We start from the raw sequence: 15,006 nt of genomic DNA, 5'->3' as shown, positions 1-15,006 counted from the left end.
AGATTGACTCTGTGAGCTGCTAAGCAAGTTCTTTTACTGGTAATTAACTATGCTTCAAAATGGAAGAGCCTATGATTCCTTAAATGACTGTTAATACTCCATGAACTTGTTCTTTGGCTTCAGGTAGGCCCTCCAGAAAAGACTGCAAGTGTCACAAACCAACTGAGTGTTCATTTGGACTCTTTGGATAATGTAATAGTTAATTTCTTTTATTAATTAGATCAGACCAGGAATCAAGTAAGAGACACTCATGTTTCTTGAGCAGATTTATGAAAGCATTTCCAAGAAAGAGTAGCTGAGAGGGAAAGACTTTCCTCCATAATGGACAGTCCTACCAGTGGTCACTATATCTAGAGGTTTAAGGGAAAAGTAGTGCTTGATTGCCAGTAGTGAGAGTTCTGTGAGCCCCTCTACAGAAGAAGGTGTTTCAGACTCGATTAAAAAAAGCTGCATACCAGCACTCACCGAGCTGAATGTATCCTGTTTAGTTACATTTGGGCTTATAGTGTATAAGGAAACTTTCTGTCCCATTTCCATACTGTCCTTGTCTTTTTTGTGTAGTTGTGTTTAGGTCATAGAAATGTGCTTTATATTCTATCCAATTACTCTGAAATCACAATGTACCTCTGATGTTTCTTTTGTCAACTAATTCAAAATAAGTTCTATCCTATTCAACAACCTATAATGATTCTTAGAGGACTGTTACACTGTCACTTGATTTCAGCCAAGCATAAATTCACCACTGCATTTTATCCTCAGCTGGACTAGATTCTATGCTGTCTATTTCAAATTTTGTTTCAGTTAAAACTTTCCTTTGCATATTTACATGATTTATTTTTATTTTCATATTTTTAATTTATTTTAGTGTCTGGCATGTTGTATGGTGTGTGTGTGTGTGTGTGTGTGTGTGTGTGTGTGTGTGTGTGTGACATGTAGCATATGCATGTTCCCCATGTACAAGCATGTGTAGGCCAGAGCAGAACCTAGGTTTCCTTATCCCCATATTTCTTCTCTTGAGATGCAGTCTCTCCCTCAAGCTGAAATTGCAATCTGGCAGGGATCCCCATCGATTCTCCATTCTCTGCCACTTTGCCACAAAACTTGGATTACAAATGTGCCTGGCCATGCCCAACTTTTATATACCTGGGTTCTGGGCATCTAAATTTTCTAATCTCCTGGCTGAAAGGCCCTCATGCTCAAGAGGCAAGCTCTCTTAACTCCCCACTGTCTTGTCAGCCCTATTTTTTTTAAAATAATTCTTGTTATTGTTGCTTGATTCGATTCTCCTTTCAAGAACTTTCAGGAAATTCTCCTGTTTCCACCTCTGTTCTTGCCATGGGAATATAAAATCCCACCAAAGCTTCCAGCTTTATGTGGGGCTTTGGGATTAAAACTCAGGTACTCAGTTGCATACCAACTACTTTATCCACTGAGCCATCTTTCTAACCCTAAATTTAGCATTCTGTTTTATTTCTTTATGTAGTACCATTTTGGGTCAAGTATTTTTTTTTTTTCAGAGAACAAAATAAAAGACAGCACAGTGGAAAAATAATGCAACTGAGATTTTCTCTGATCCATGTCCAGAAAAGTGCTATTGGGCTAAGATCATCTGTGACATAGTCCACCAATGCTGGCTGACCAAGAGATTACAGTTGGCCAGTTCCATCAGCTCCCCTTGTCCGAAAATATGTGATAACATTCAACACAGCCATTCAAAATGTGGATATCTAGATACACACACACACACATGCACACATACATATATATTAGCAGTGTACTATAATAGATATATGCACAGATATATAAACTAACGTTTTACTAATGCATTTTACAGAAACAAAACTTCAGAGATATAGAGTTCTTGAAGAAAAGTGAAGATAATCTAGCTGTATGTGTGTAATACCTAACAAGTGTGCACAACCCAATGGAATTGAAGCGGTAAGAAAATGGCACATCTCTTTCTGTACTATTGTCAAATACAATTTTTTAAAAAGTTTTTATTAGCATTTTCCATGATTATTAAAAAAAATCCCATGGTAATTCCCTCCATCCCCACCCCCCACACTTTCCCCGTTGAAATTCCATTCTCCATCATATTACCTCCCTATCACAATCATTGTACTTACATATATACATTATAAACCTATTGAGTACCCTCCTCCCTTGCTTTCTCTTCCCTTTATGTCTCCTTTTTAACTTACTGGCCTCTGGTACTAAGTATTTTCATTCTCACGCAGAAGCCCAGTCATCTGTAGCTAGTATCCACATATGAGAGAAAACATGTGGTGCTTGGCTTTCTGGGCCTGGGTTACCTCACTTAGTATAATCCTTTCCAGGTCCATCCATTTTTCTGCAAATTTCATAACTTCATTTTTCTTTACCACTGAGTAGAACTCCATTGTATAAATGTGCCACACCTTCTTTAGCCACTCATCAGTTGAGGGACATTTAGGCTGGTTCCATTTCCCAGCTATTATAAATTGAGCAGCAATAAACATGGTTGAGCACCTATTTCTAAGATGAGATGAGTCCTTTGGATATATGCCTAGGAGTGCTATAGCTGGGTCATATGGTAGATCAAACTTTAGCTGTTTTAGGAACCTCCACACTGATTTCCACAATGGCTGGACCAGATTGCATTCCCACAAGCAGTGTAGAAGGGTTCCTGTTTTTCCACATCCCCGCCAACATTTATGATCATTTGTACTCCTGATGGTGGCCAATCTGACAGGAGTGAGATGGTATCTCAATGTAGTTTTAATCTGCATTTCCTGATGGCTAGTGATGTAGAACATTTTTTTAGATGCTTATATGCCATTCGTATTTCTTCCTTTAAGAACTCTCTATTTAGCTCCATAGCCCATTTTTTGATTGGCTTGTTTGATTCCTTATTATTTAACTTCTTGAGTTCTTTGTATATCCTAGATATTAATCCTCTATCAGATATATAGCTGGCGAAGATTTTTTCCCATTCTGTAGGTTGCCTCTTTGCTTTTTTCACTGTGTCCTTTACAGGGCAAAATCTTTGTAATTTCATGAGGTCCCAGTGATTAATCTGTGGTTTTATTGCCTGAGCAATTGGAGCTGTATTCAGAAAGTCTTTTCCAAGACCAACATGTTGAAGGGTTTCCCCTACTTTTTCCTCTAGCAGTTTCAGAGTTTCAGGTCTGATGCTAAGGTCTTTAATCCATTTGGACTTAATTCTTGTGCATGGCGAGAGAGAAGAATCTATTTTCATCCTTCTGCAGATATATATCCAGTTTTCAAAACACCATTTGCTGAAGAGGCTGTCTTTTCTCCAATGAGTATTTTTGGCATTTTTATCGAATATCAGGTGGCTATAGCTACTTGGGCTTATATCTGGGTCCTCTATTCTGTTCCACTGATCTACATGTCTGTTTTTGTGCCAGTACCATGCTGGTTTTGTTACTATGGCTCTGTAGTATAGGTTAAAATCAGGTATGGTGATACCACCAGCCTTATTTTTGTTGCTCAGTAATATTTTAGATATTTGAAGCTTTTTGTGATTCCAAATGAATTTTTGGATTGTTTTTTCTATTTCCATGAAAAATGCTTTTGGAAGTTTGATAGGGATTGCATTAAATATGTAGATTGCTTTTGGTAAGATTGCCATTTTCACAATATTGATTCTTTCAATCCAGGAAGATGGGATGTTTTTCCACTTTCTAGTGTCTTCTGCAATTTCTCCCTTGAGTGTTTTAAAGTTCTCATTGTAGAGTATCTTTACTTCCTTAGTTAGGTTTATTCAAAGGTCTTTTATTTTGATGCAATTATGAATGGGAGTGATACTCTGATTTCATCCTCTGTGTGTTTGTTGTTAGCATATATGAAGGCTACTGATTTCTGTGTATTTATTTTGTATCCTGCTACATGGCTGTAGGTTTTGATCAGCTCTAACAGTTTGCCAGTAGAGTTTTTAGGGTCCTTTATGTATAGAATCATGTCATCTGCAAATAATGATAACTTGATCTCTTCCTTTCCAATTTGTATCCCTTTTATGTGTGTCTCTTGCCTTATTGCTATGGCTAAGACTTCCAGAAGTATATTAAATAAAAGTGGGGACAGTGGACACCCTTCTCTTGTTCCTGATTTTAGTGGAAAAGCTTCCAGTTTTTCTCCATTTAGTAATTTGTTGGCTGTTGGCTTGTCATAAATAGCTTTTATTATACTGAGATATGTTCCTTCTATTCCCAGTCTCTGTAGGACTTTTATCATGAAGGGATGTTGGATTTTGTCAAATACATTCTCTGCGTCTATGGAGACGATCATGTGATTTTTGTCCTTCAACCCGTTTATGTAATGTATTATATTTATAGATTTGCGTATTTTGAACCATCCCTGCATCTCTGGGATAAAGCCTACTTGGTCAGGGTGAATGATCTTTTTGATCTATTCTTGTATTCTGTTTGCCAATATTTTGTTGAGAATTTTTGCATCTATGTTCATGAGGGAGATTGGTCTGTAATTTTCTTTTTTTGTTCTATCTTTGCAAGGTTTTGGGATCAGGGTGATGCTGGCCTCATAGAAGGAGTTTGGTAGAATTCCTTCTTTTTCTATTTCCTAGAAGAGCTTAAGAAGCAATGGTGTTAACTCTTCCTTAAAGGTCTGGTAAAATTCATCAGTGAATCCATCTGGGCCTGGGCTCTTTTTAGTTGGGAGATTATTGATAACTGTTCGGATCTCCATGTTTGTTATAGGTCTATTTAGGTGATTAATCTCATTTTGATTTAATTTAGGTAGGTCATATAAATCAAGGAAAGAATCCATTTCTTTCAGATTTTCATACTTTGTGGAGTATATGCTTTTATAGTATGTCCCTATGATTTTTTGAATTTCTCTGGAATCTGTTGTGATGTTACCTTGTTCATCTCTGATTTTATTCATTTGTGTCTCTTCTCTCTTTCTTTTGGTCAGATTTGCTAAGGGTTTATCAATCTTGTTTATTCTTTCAAAGAACCAACTCTTTGTTTCATTAATTCTTTGGATTGTTTTTTTTTTTTTTTTTTGTTTGTTTCTATTTCATTAATTTCTGCCCTAATCTTTATTGTTTCTTCCCATCTACTGATTTTTGGTTTGCCTTGTTCTTCTTTTTCCAAGGCTTTAAGGTGAAGCATTAGGTCGTTTACCTGTGACCTTTCTAATTTCTTAATATAGGCACTTAAGGCTATACATTTACCTCTTACAACTGCCTTCATTGTGTCCCAGAGATTTTGATATGTTGTGTTCTCATTATCATTTGACTCTATGAATTTTTTGATTTCCTTCTTGATTTCTTCATTACCCATTCATCATTTCGTAGTGTATTGTTTAGTTTCCATGATTTTGTGTATGCTCTATAGCCTTTCTTGCTACTGATTGGTAGTTTAATTCCATTGTGGTCAGATAGAATGCAAGGAATTATTTCAATTTTCCTGAATTTGTTAAGATTTGCTTTGTGTCCTAATATATGGTCTATTTTAGAGAATGTTCCATGTGCTGCTGAAAAGAATGTATATTCTGCAGCCTTTGGATGAAATGTCCTGTATATATCTGTTAGGTCCATTCCTTCTATGACCTCATTTAGTCCAGATGCCTCTCTGTTTATTTTTTCCCAGGATGATCTGTCAATTGATGTAAGTAGGGTGTTAAAGTCACCCCCTACCACTGTGTTTGGTGTTATCTGTGACCTTAGTTCCAATAGTGTTTGTTTGATGAATTTTGGAGCCCCCATGTTAGGTGCATATATGTTTAGGATTGTAATGTCCTCCTGTTGGAGTGTGCCCTTAATCAATATAAAGTGACCTTCCTTATCTTTCTTGACTAAGGTTGGACTGAAGTCTGCCTTGTCAGATATTAGGATAGCAACCCCTGCTTTTTTCCTAGGCCCATTTGCTTGAAACACCATCTTCCAACCTTTCACCCTAAGATAATGTCTATCCTTTGTAGAAAGGTGAGTTTCTTGGAGACAACAAATTGTAGGATCCTGCTTTTTAACCCAGTCTGGAAACCTATGTCTTTTCGTTGGGGCATTGAGGCTGTTGATATTAAGAGACATTATTGAAAGGTGTGTATTTATATTTGCCATTGTGTGTGTGTGTGGTTCCAGTTCTACCTGTGCTCTTTTAACAAGTATTTGAGTATTGCTTGTTTTTTCTAAGTTCCTTAAATGTGTGCTTTTCCTTTCCTTCAGTATGGAGGGTTCTATCAAGTATTTTCTGTAGAGCTGGTTTTGTCTTCAAATACTCCTTTAACCTGCTTTTGTCATGGAATGTCCTTATTTCTCCGTCTATTGGAATGGATAACTTTGCAGGATAAAGTAACCTTGGTTGACAGTTGTTATCTTTCAGAACTTGGAATATATCACTCCAAGTCCTTCTTGCTTTAAAAGTTTGTGTTGAATAATATGCTGTAATGCTGATGGGTTTACTTTTGTAGGTAACTTGATTTTTCTCTCTAACTGCTTTCAATATTTTTTCTTTGGTGTGTGTGTTTGGCAGTTTGATTATAATATGGCAAGGAGAGATTCTTTCCAGGTTTTGTCTTGCTGGGGTTCTAAAGGCTTCCTGTATCTGTATTGGCACCTCTTTCCCAATTTGGGGGAAATTTTCTTCTATGATTTTGTTGAAGACACCTACTATGCCTTTGGAGTGGAATTCTTCTCCTTCTACTATGCCCTGAATTCTAATATTTGATCTTTTCATAGTGTCCCAAATATCTTGAAATTCCCACTCATACTTTTCTATAAGTTTGTCTTTCTCTTTGTTGGCCTGTTTTATATCTGCCACCTGGTCTTCTAGCTTAGATATTCTATCCTCTCCTTCATCCATTCTACTGGTGAGATTTTCTACAGAGTTTTTCATTTCATTAACTGTGTTCTTCATTGCTAGTAATTCTGACTGGTTTTTCTTTATTATTTCTATTTCCTTATTTATGTCTTGTATTGCCTTCTTTATTTCATGAAATTGGTGTCCTGCATCTTCTTTGATTCCTTTGATTTCCTCTGTAAGTTCCTCTTTGACTCCTTTGATTTGTTCTCTGACTTCTTGGAAAGGATATTTACAATCATTTTTTTGAAATCTTTCTCAGGCCCTTCCTCTAACTTGTTCTCACTGGGGGTCATTTCTGATACATTAATACTTTTAGGTGGATTTATATTGTCTTGCGTTTTAGTGTTTCTTGTGTTATAATGTATATATTTTTGCATCTTGGATTAAGTTAATGCTTGGATTTCCTAGCTAGCTGGGTATTCTTAGCTGTATCAGTTGACTTGATGTTATATATTTTCAGGGTAGGAGCTTGAGGTGTTAGATGTGGCTCTTAAGACTCTGAGAGTATCTACAAAGGTGCTCCTAGTGGTTGAGTTTCCCTGTTATGGGGGTATTCAAGTAGGCTGAGTGGAATAAAATACAAGTAGATTCTTAAAGTTAACTAAACACTGTACCCATTCAGTCAAAAACAGCCCCAAGTATGTATGCCAGAGACATACATACAGACAGAGTAGTTATTATAACAACCAGATCCTCTATCAACATAGAGGTTAAGATTTCTGGTCTGTTGAGGGATTCAAGTCAGCTGTGACCAAGTGAGACCCTTCCCTGTTGCAAACCCAGTTACCTTGGATAAGTTTGGTCTCAGTCAAGTTGTTGCCTGGTTCATCCGGCTGCTGTTGTGATTTCTGGTGCTGGGCACTGGCTTTTCCTGCAGGGCAACTGTGGCCCTGCAGATCAGCTCCCCCACTGGTCTGTCAGCAGCTGAAGCTTCTGCTGCTGGGTGGGCTGTTGTTGCCGCTCCTGGGTCTGCTGCTGCTTGGGCCGCTGTTACCGGTGCCAGAGCCACTGATGTTGCTGCCGAACTCTGCTCCTGCCTGGGTCCCGCTGTCGGCTCAGGTTGGCGTGGCTGGGCCCCTGGACCACTGCTCTGTTTGCCGGAGCTGGGCTCAGGTGGTGGGGGAGGGGAGGGAGCCGCAGATGCTCTTGTTCTCTCGCTGCTCCACGTGTTCTTCTACCTCGCGGTCTGCTCCTCCGTTGCTCACTGCCGCTCTCCTTCACGTTTCCTGAGTTGCGGAGAGTGGGTGTGAGAGGAAGCTCCCACACCTGGCTTTTCCTGCGGCTTAAGCCGAGCTTGGCGGCTTACTAGTGTGCCGCCGCCACCGCAGTTGGCCGAGCTGCCAGAGCCGCTTTTGCCACCCTGTGCGGGCTTTGGACTCTCAGGATCTCTCCTCCTTCTCCGCTGCTGCTTCAATTTCCTATACACCTCACTTTTTAGTAAAAGTGTGTATTTTGCTGAGTTTTTTTGGTCTTTTTTCCCCCCCAGGCTGCTTTGGCATGGTACCTACACCACCATCTTAACCGGAAGTCTCAAATACAATTTTTATGTGCTAATTAAGTACTTGGGGACTATTTTTCTTCTATTTCCTTTTGATCATGTGAACTGAGAAGATTTACAGAACTATATTGATATTAACAGAATCCCATTACAGCAAAACAATATATGTAACCTCAGGAGATTTCTTTGAAAGGACTTTATTTCCATTTCTGTATTCATTCAGCTTTAAAGTGTAAAAACATCTTTGAGAACTTAGAAAAGTACATATATAAACTGCCTAAAGAAGCCATATGTGTTTCTGTTTCCACTACCTTCGTGGGAAATAAATAAGGTTTGACAATTAAGGAGTGTTTTATTAACAGTTAATAAGATGACACCCTATAAACTAACAATGGTGTATATTTGAAGAACCATTAAATGACATTTTCCTGCTATGTCAACCCATGCTTGTGATGTTAAACATAATTCCAATCCAGATTGCAGTCACCCACAGATTTTTATTTCAGTTCCAAACCAAATTTACTTTTACTCTATAGCTGATTTCCCCATGCTCCTTTGCTTCTGATCACATTCTTAGCCTAAGGAGTGAATAGCAGAGTTACACGTAGCTTCCTCTCACTTCTGCAATTGAAATAAAACCACACCAAAAGTAGACGCCTGCCACTCCAGGAGCTGTGAATGGAATGCCTGATGTCACCTGATGCATGGTTCAGGTTATTTGTAACATTCAGGATGAGAGAAGATAGCAAGAGAGACAGGGTCTTCCTCTCCATCTGCCATTTAGGAAAATAAATAGGTAAGTAGTATATTAGCTGATAGAAAAGTCCATAATTCTCTCATTTAAGTAAAAGATGTCTAAATTACTATTTTTCTTTCAGACAATCTAAAGGAGAAAAAAAAAATCCATCATCATTAAAGAGAAGGAAAAGAACAGCTTGGGGTCTAAGCAAAAGATGTAATCCCTTGGTATAGGGCAGGAACTACCCAGAGGAGACTATAACTGATTAAAAAAACAAAGTGAAAAACTATCCATTAGTATAACTGTATTCTCAGACTGTACTCATGCTCATCAGCCCTTAACATTTTAGTGGCCGCTTAAAATACTTGCAACTTTCAGCATCTCTATTTCTTTGCGGAATGCTTTCTCTGGCAGTGGAGCTTGTTCTCTGTGGTCAGGGCAGGCACCCAAAAGTTCTGTGGAATTAATGTTCCTGACACCAGAACCCTTAGGCAGTGACTGACAAAGCTAATATATAAAACATTAAAAATAAATATCTTCTTTGTGTTCTATATATATTTTCTCACATTTCTCAGGAAAATTAACTTCTACTTTGCCATAGGGGTCCCTTGACTGTAAATTCAATTTTGTTAACTGGTCCTATTCCCTGTCTGAATGGCTACTATTGTCCTGTTGCTCAACAATAGAATTTCCAGTCAACTAGCCACTTGCAAATATTAGTCCCAGGCCCTGTTTCTTCAAATCCTAAAGAAGGACACCTAACTGACATAAATTACTATCTCAAAATCAGTTCCCATCCACAGCATATTGAAGATGACCACAAGGTTTTTGCCGTTTTAAGAAATATGGGGGCTGGAGAGATGGCTTAGCGGCTAAACGCTTGCCTGTGAAGCCTAAGGACCCCTGTTCGAGGCTCAGTTCCCCAGGTCCCACATTAGCCAGATGCACAAGGGGGCGCACGTGTCTGGAGTTCGTTTGCAGAGGCTGGAAGCCCTGGCGCGCCCATTCTCTCTCTCTCCCTCTACCTGTCTTTCTCTCTGTCTGTCGCTCTCAAATAAATAAGTTAAAAAAAAGAAAAAGAAATATGGCTAAGATTCCTTAAATTCTAAGTCAAATCATTCATTATTATTATATTAGCCAAACAATATCTATTTATGTAAACTACATTTTTTATTTACCTTGTAATCTTTCTCTCTAGATAGTCAATTTCTTTCTTGCCTTAATATAGTAATATTCAATATAGAATGTGTTTTATTAAGTATACTGTTATTAAGGTAATATCACTAAGAACCACTATGCTAATATTTGCTCATCAAAATATAATGACAATATAAAATTTCAGCTTGTCACTTGAGCTGTTAATTGTTTTAATTGCTTTTTATTGTCATGTGTTGTTATTATTGGTGTTAATTAATTTACTGTTATTTAAATACTATTTTATGTATAATGACTTTAAGCAAAAATTTTAAATTTTTCCCTATGAAAAGCTATTATGTAAGATTTTCCAGTAACTTCTTTTTTAAATAAAAATTTAAACAAAACCTTTATTTTAAAAAAATTACACAATTCCCTCCTACCATCCTCCGTTGTTTATTCCCCCTTCCAAATCTCTCTCCACTAAACCTCCAGTTTTCCTCTACTATTCCCTCTTCTATCCTGATATCTTGTTTTCTGCCCTCTTTTGTCATCCACAACCTGTTGGTTGGACCAATATTTTGCAGGACTAGTTCGGATACAGAAGGTCACTGTGAGGTAATGAATATAATCACTTTCTGTCTGGGAGGCAGTGGTTCAAAGTATTTCTCCCTATCCATTGGATCTTATATTCTTCCCACGTCCTCTTGTCACATAATCCCTAAGGCATTGGAGGATAGGCCATGGATGCTTTACTAGGAGCCAACCACTCAGCCAGAGTACTGAGTCTCTCCAGTAGTCATCACCACCTGTAAAAAAGATCTCTATCAAAAACTGAAAGAAGCAACCATATATATGCATAGATATAAGTGAATTGTTGAGTGTTCTATTTCATTAAATTGTATTTGCATATGGTCTTCTTTTAACCCATTCTGTTTTGGATTCATCAAGACCTATAAAAAGAATACATCAAGGTGATAAGTCACTGAGCAAGAAACTTGAAATCACAAGACTATTGTTCATAAGAATATTCATTATCATGAATATGCATTTTCTGCTTATTTCTCTGTTTCCTAATTGCATTTCAAAGTCATAATACCTTTTAACATCTCAGTACTGCAAGAAAAGTAACCAAATTCATGGATCAATACTCCTATTTTGTGTTTTTTTTTTTCAAAGAATTGATGCAGACAACATGATTACAATTACATCTTACTTCCAATTTTATTTCTGTTTAACATAGTAGTAGATTAAGTTCTGCAGGTATATTTCTGAGAGTGATAAATAAAAGTTTACATATATTGGCACTGGAATCCATATATTCATACCACCTCTATTTTCAGTGCATAGTCCTTAATTAATTGAGAAACTTCTTTTGTATCATGGTTCATCAGTAACAATAATGGAAAACAACATGATTTCTCTTTCAAATGCATAATCCCATGCAGGCTGGCTTTTTCACTGGGTTCTCCCACAGAAGTGCTTCTCAGCTGACAGCATGTGAATTCCCATAATCGCACAGTGGAGCATGCATTTTCCCTTAGTATACTCCACTTTGTCTCACAATATCAGCTGTTGTAGAAACTTAAAAAATTGAGTGTTTTTTCTTTTGCTTTCTTTCCCTGAAACACAAGTGAAATAGTTTTAGTATTTATAGATGCTGCATTTTTTTGAGCTATGGTAGTGCAGTCCTAACCCACCATTCCAGAGGCTGAGGATAGCAAGTTCAAAGGCATCCTGACCCATATAGTTAGTTGCAAACTAGTTTGGGCTGCATAAAGAGGTTATGTCGCAAACAACAATTAAAAAAAAAAAAAAAACAACTATGTTACTTTAAAAGACACATCTTTGGCTCTTAAAGGTGACACAAGAATAGGGCATCCATAAATTCTAGGAAAAGGTGCATTGGACTTGGCTTGACTTCCAAGCCTCCTATGAAATTAATGATGTATATTTTTATATATTTATTATATATTATATATAATTATATAATTATATAATTATATACTATATATTATATATTTATTGTATATTATATATACTTAAATATAATATAATAAATATATAAAAATACATATATAATCTTATTTCATTTTTGATTTTTCAAGGTAGGGTGTCAGTCTAGTCCAGGCTGACTTGGAATTTACTATGTAGTTTCAGGGTGGCCTTGAATTCACAGAAATCCTCCTACCTCTGCCTCCCAAGTGCTGGAATTAAAGGCATATGCCAACATGCTTGGCCCATTTTTTTTTTTTTGTATTTTATACATTTATTTATTTTTTAATTTTTTTATTGATAACTGCTATGCTTACAGACAATAAACCATGATAATTCCCTCCCTCCCCCACTTTCTCATTAAGAACTCATCTATCCATCATATCCCCTGCCTCTGTCCATTAGTCTCACTTTTATTTTGACATCATCATCTTTTCTTCTATAATGAGGGTCTTGTGAAGATATTGCTAATAATTGCAAGGTCACAGATGCCAATTTTTGTCTGGACAGTCACATTATAAGAATTCACACACTTCCTTTCGCTCCTGAATTTTTTTCTTCCGCCTCTTTTGCAATGGACCCTGAGCCTTGGAGGGCGTGATAGAGATGTTTCAGTGCTGGACACTCTTTCGTCACTTCTTCTCAACACTGTGTTGTCTTTTGGGTCATCCCAGTTGTCACTATCATCTGAAAAGAGAAGCTTCTCTAACCAAAAGTGAGAGTAGCATTAATAAGTGAATATGCACATTAAGTGAAATGCTTACAGGGCAGTTTGGTGAGCATAACATATGCATTTAGCCAGAGAAAAGCAGGCTTTATATCCCTAAGGCTCATGATCTCCCCTTTTAATTAGGTTTTCAGTATCAGGCATGTATTCCCTACCAAAGAGCAGGCCTCCAGTACAGTTAGAGAGTAGTTGGTTTCCCCCAGAGCAGACATGCCACTATTTCACCCATTCAGTCATTTGGCCTGTCTGACCAAACAGAAGGCTTACACTATCCATTGTTTTCATTGCTGATAAATTCTGACTCCCATATGGCTGCATGCAGTGCAGCTTTTCCCAACATTCAGCTGGCTGTTCTACAGGGAGAAGGTTTTCAGCTCATCCCCAGCTTGATTTCTCAATGACTTTGCTGCCAAGGCATGTGGAGTCCTCAGCAATAGGGTCTTACCATCTATTTCTCATGGGAAACCAAGAGTCTTGACAATAGCCTGTAATGTTTTGCAATTTATAGGGACCTCTCTACCCAACAACTCACTGAAAGGTATCCAATCCCTGACATTGAAAACCTTCTAATAACAATCTATGACTTGGGAATATGCCATTGTTCAAAAAGGTAGGCTTACATATGTCTTATTCAGAATATCTTGAATTTCTTTTACTCAGTCTCTTTCCCTGGCCTCATTTAGGCCATTCCACTCCTTGTAATCTGTTCTTCTACTTACATATATCCAATACCATCCCCATAATTCCTTCTCTCTCCCCTTTCACTTATAGCCTTTTTCTAGGTTACTGATTTCTGCTACCAATGTTTGGTTCCAGCTCACACACAAGTCTAAACATTGGATCAAGGACCCACATATGAGACAGAACATGTGATGTTTGACTTTCTGGGTCTGGGTTACCTTACTTAGCATAATCCTTTCCAGGTCCACCCATATCCCTGCAAACAATAATTTCATTTTTTTCTTTACTGCTGAATACAACTCCAATGCGTAAATATACCACATCTTGATTATTCATTCATCTGTTGAGGGGAATCTAGGCTAGTTCCATTTTTTAGCTACTGTGAACAGAGCAGCAATAAACATGGTTGTGAAAGTATCTCTTAGATAGTGAGAAGAGTCCTTAGGATATATGCCTGCGAGTGTTATAGTGGGATCATATGGTAAATCTATATCTAGCTTTTTCAAGAATCTCTTCACTGATCTTCATAATGGCTGTACCAGACTATATTCCCATCTGCAGTGTATAAGGGTTCCCCTTTTTCCATAGACCCACCAACATTTGTTTTCTTGATGATAGCCATTCTAACGGGAGTGAAATGGAATCTTCAAGTAGTTTTAATTTGCATTTCTTTGATGGCTAAGGATGTAGAACTCTTTTGTAGATGCTTATATGCCATCTGTATTTCATCTTTTGAGCATGCACTATTTAGTTCCATAGCCCATTTGTTTAATTTTCTTGTTTGATTTCTTATTGTATTGTTTTTGGAGTTCGGGATATATTCTGGATATTAATCCTCTCTCAGATGTATAGCTGGCAAAGATTTTCTCCCATTCTTCAGGTTGTATTTTTGCTCTATTCACAGTGTCCTTTGTTATACAAAAGCTTTGTAATATCATAAGATCCCAATGGTTTATTAGTGTTTTTTTTTTTTCTTGAGCAATTGGTATTGTATTCAGAAAGTCATTGCCTATGCCAATATGTTGAACGGTTTCCTCTACTTTTTCTTCTAGCAGTTTCAGAGTTTCATGTCTGATATTAATGTTCCTGATCCACTTAGACTTGATTTCTGTGCATGGAGAAAAACGAGGATCTATTTTCCTCCTTCCACATACAGCTATACAGTTTTACCAGAACCACTTGTGGAAGAGGCTGTCTTTTCTCCAATGAATATTTTTGTCGAAACCCAGATGGCTGTAGCTGCCTGGATTTGGGTACTCTATTCTGTTCCATTGACCTATACGTTGGTTTTGGGCCAGTACCATGTCATTTTTGTTACTATGGCTTTGTAATATAGCTTAAAATAGGGCATGGTGATATTACCAGCCTTATTCTATTTTTGTTCAAAATTGTTGTTTATATTTGA

Source organism: Jaculus jaculus, chromosome 12 (assembly GCF_020740685.1).
Source record: "Jaculus jaculus isolate mJacJac1 chromosome 12, mJacJac1.mat.Y.cur, whole genome shotgun sequence".
NCBI classification, from domain to species: domain Eukaryota; kingdom Metazoa; phylum Chordata; class Mammalia; order Rodentia; family Dipodidae; genus Jaculus; species Jaculus jaculus.
The sequence above is the reverse complement of the archived record's forward strand: the minus strand, read 5'-3'. Positions refer to the sequence as shown.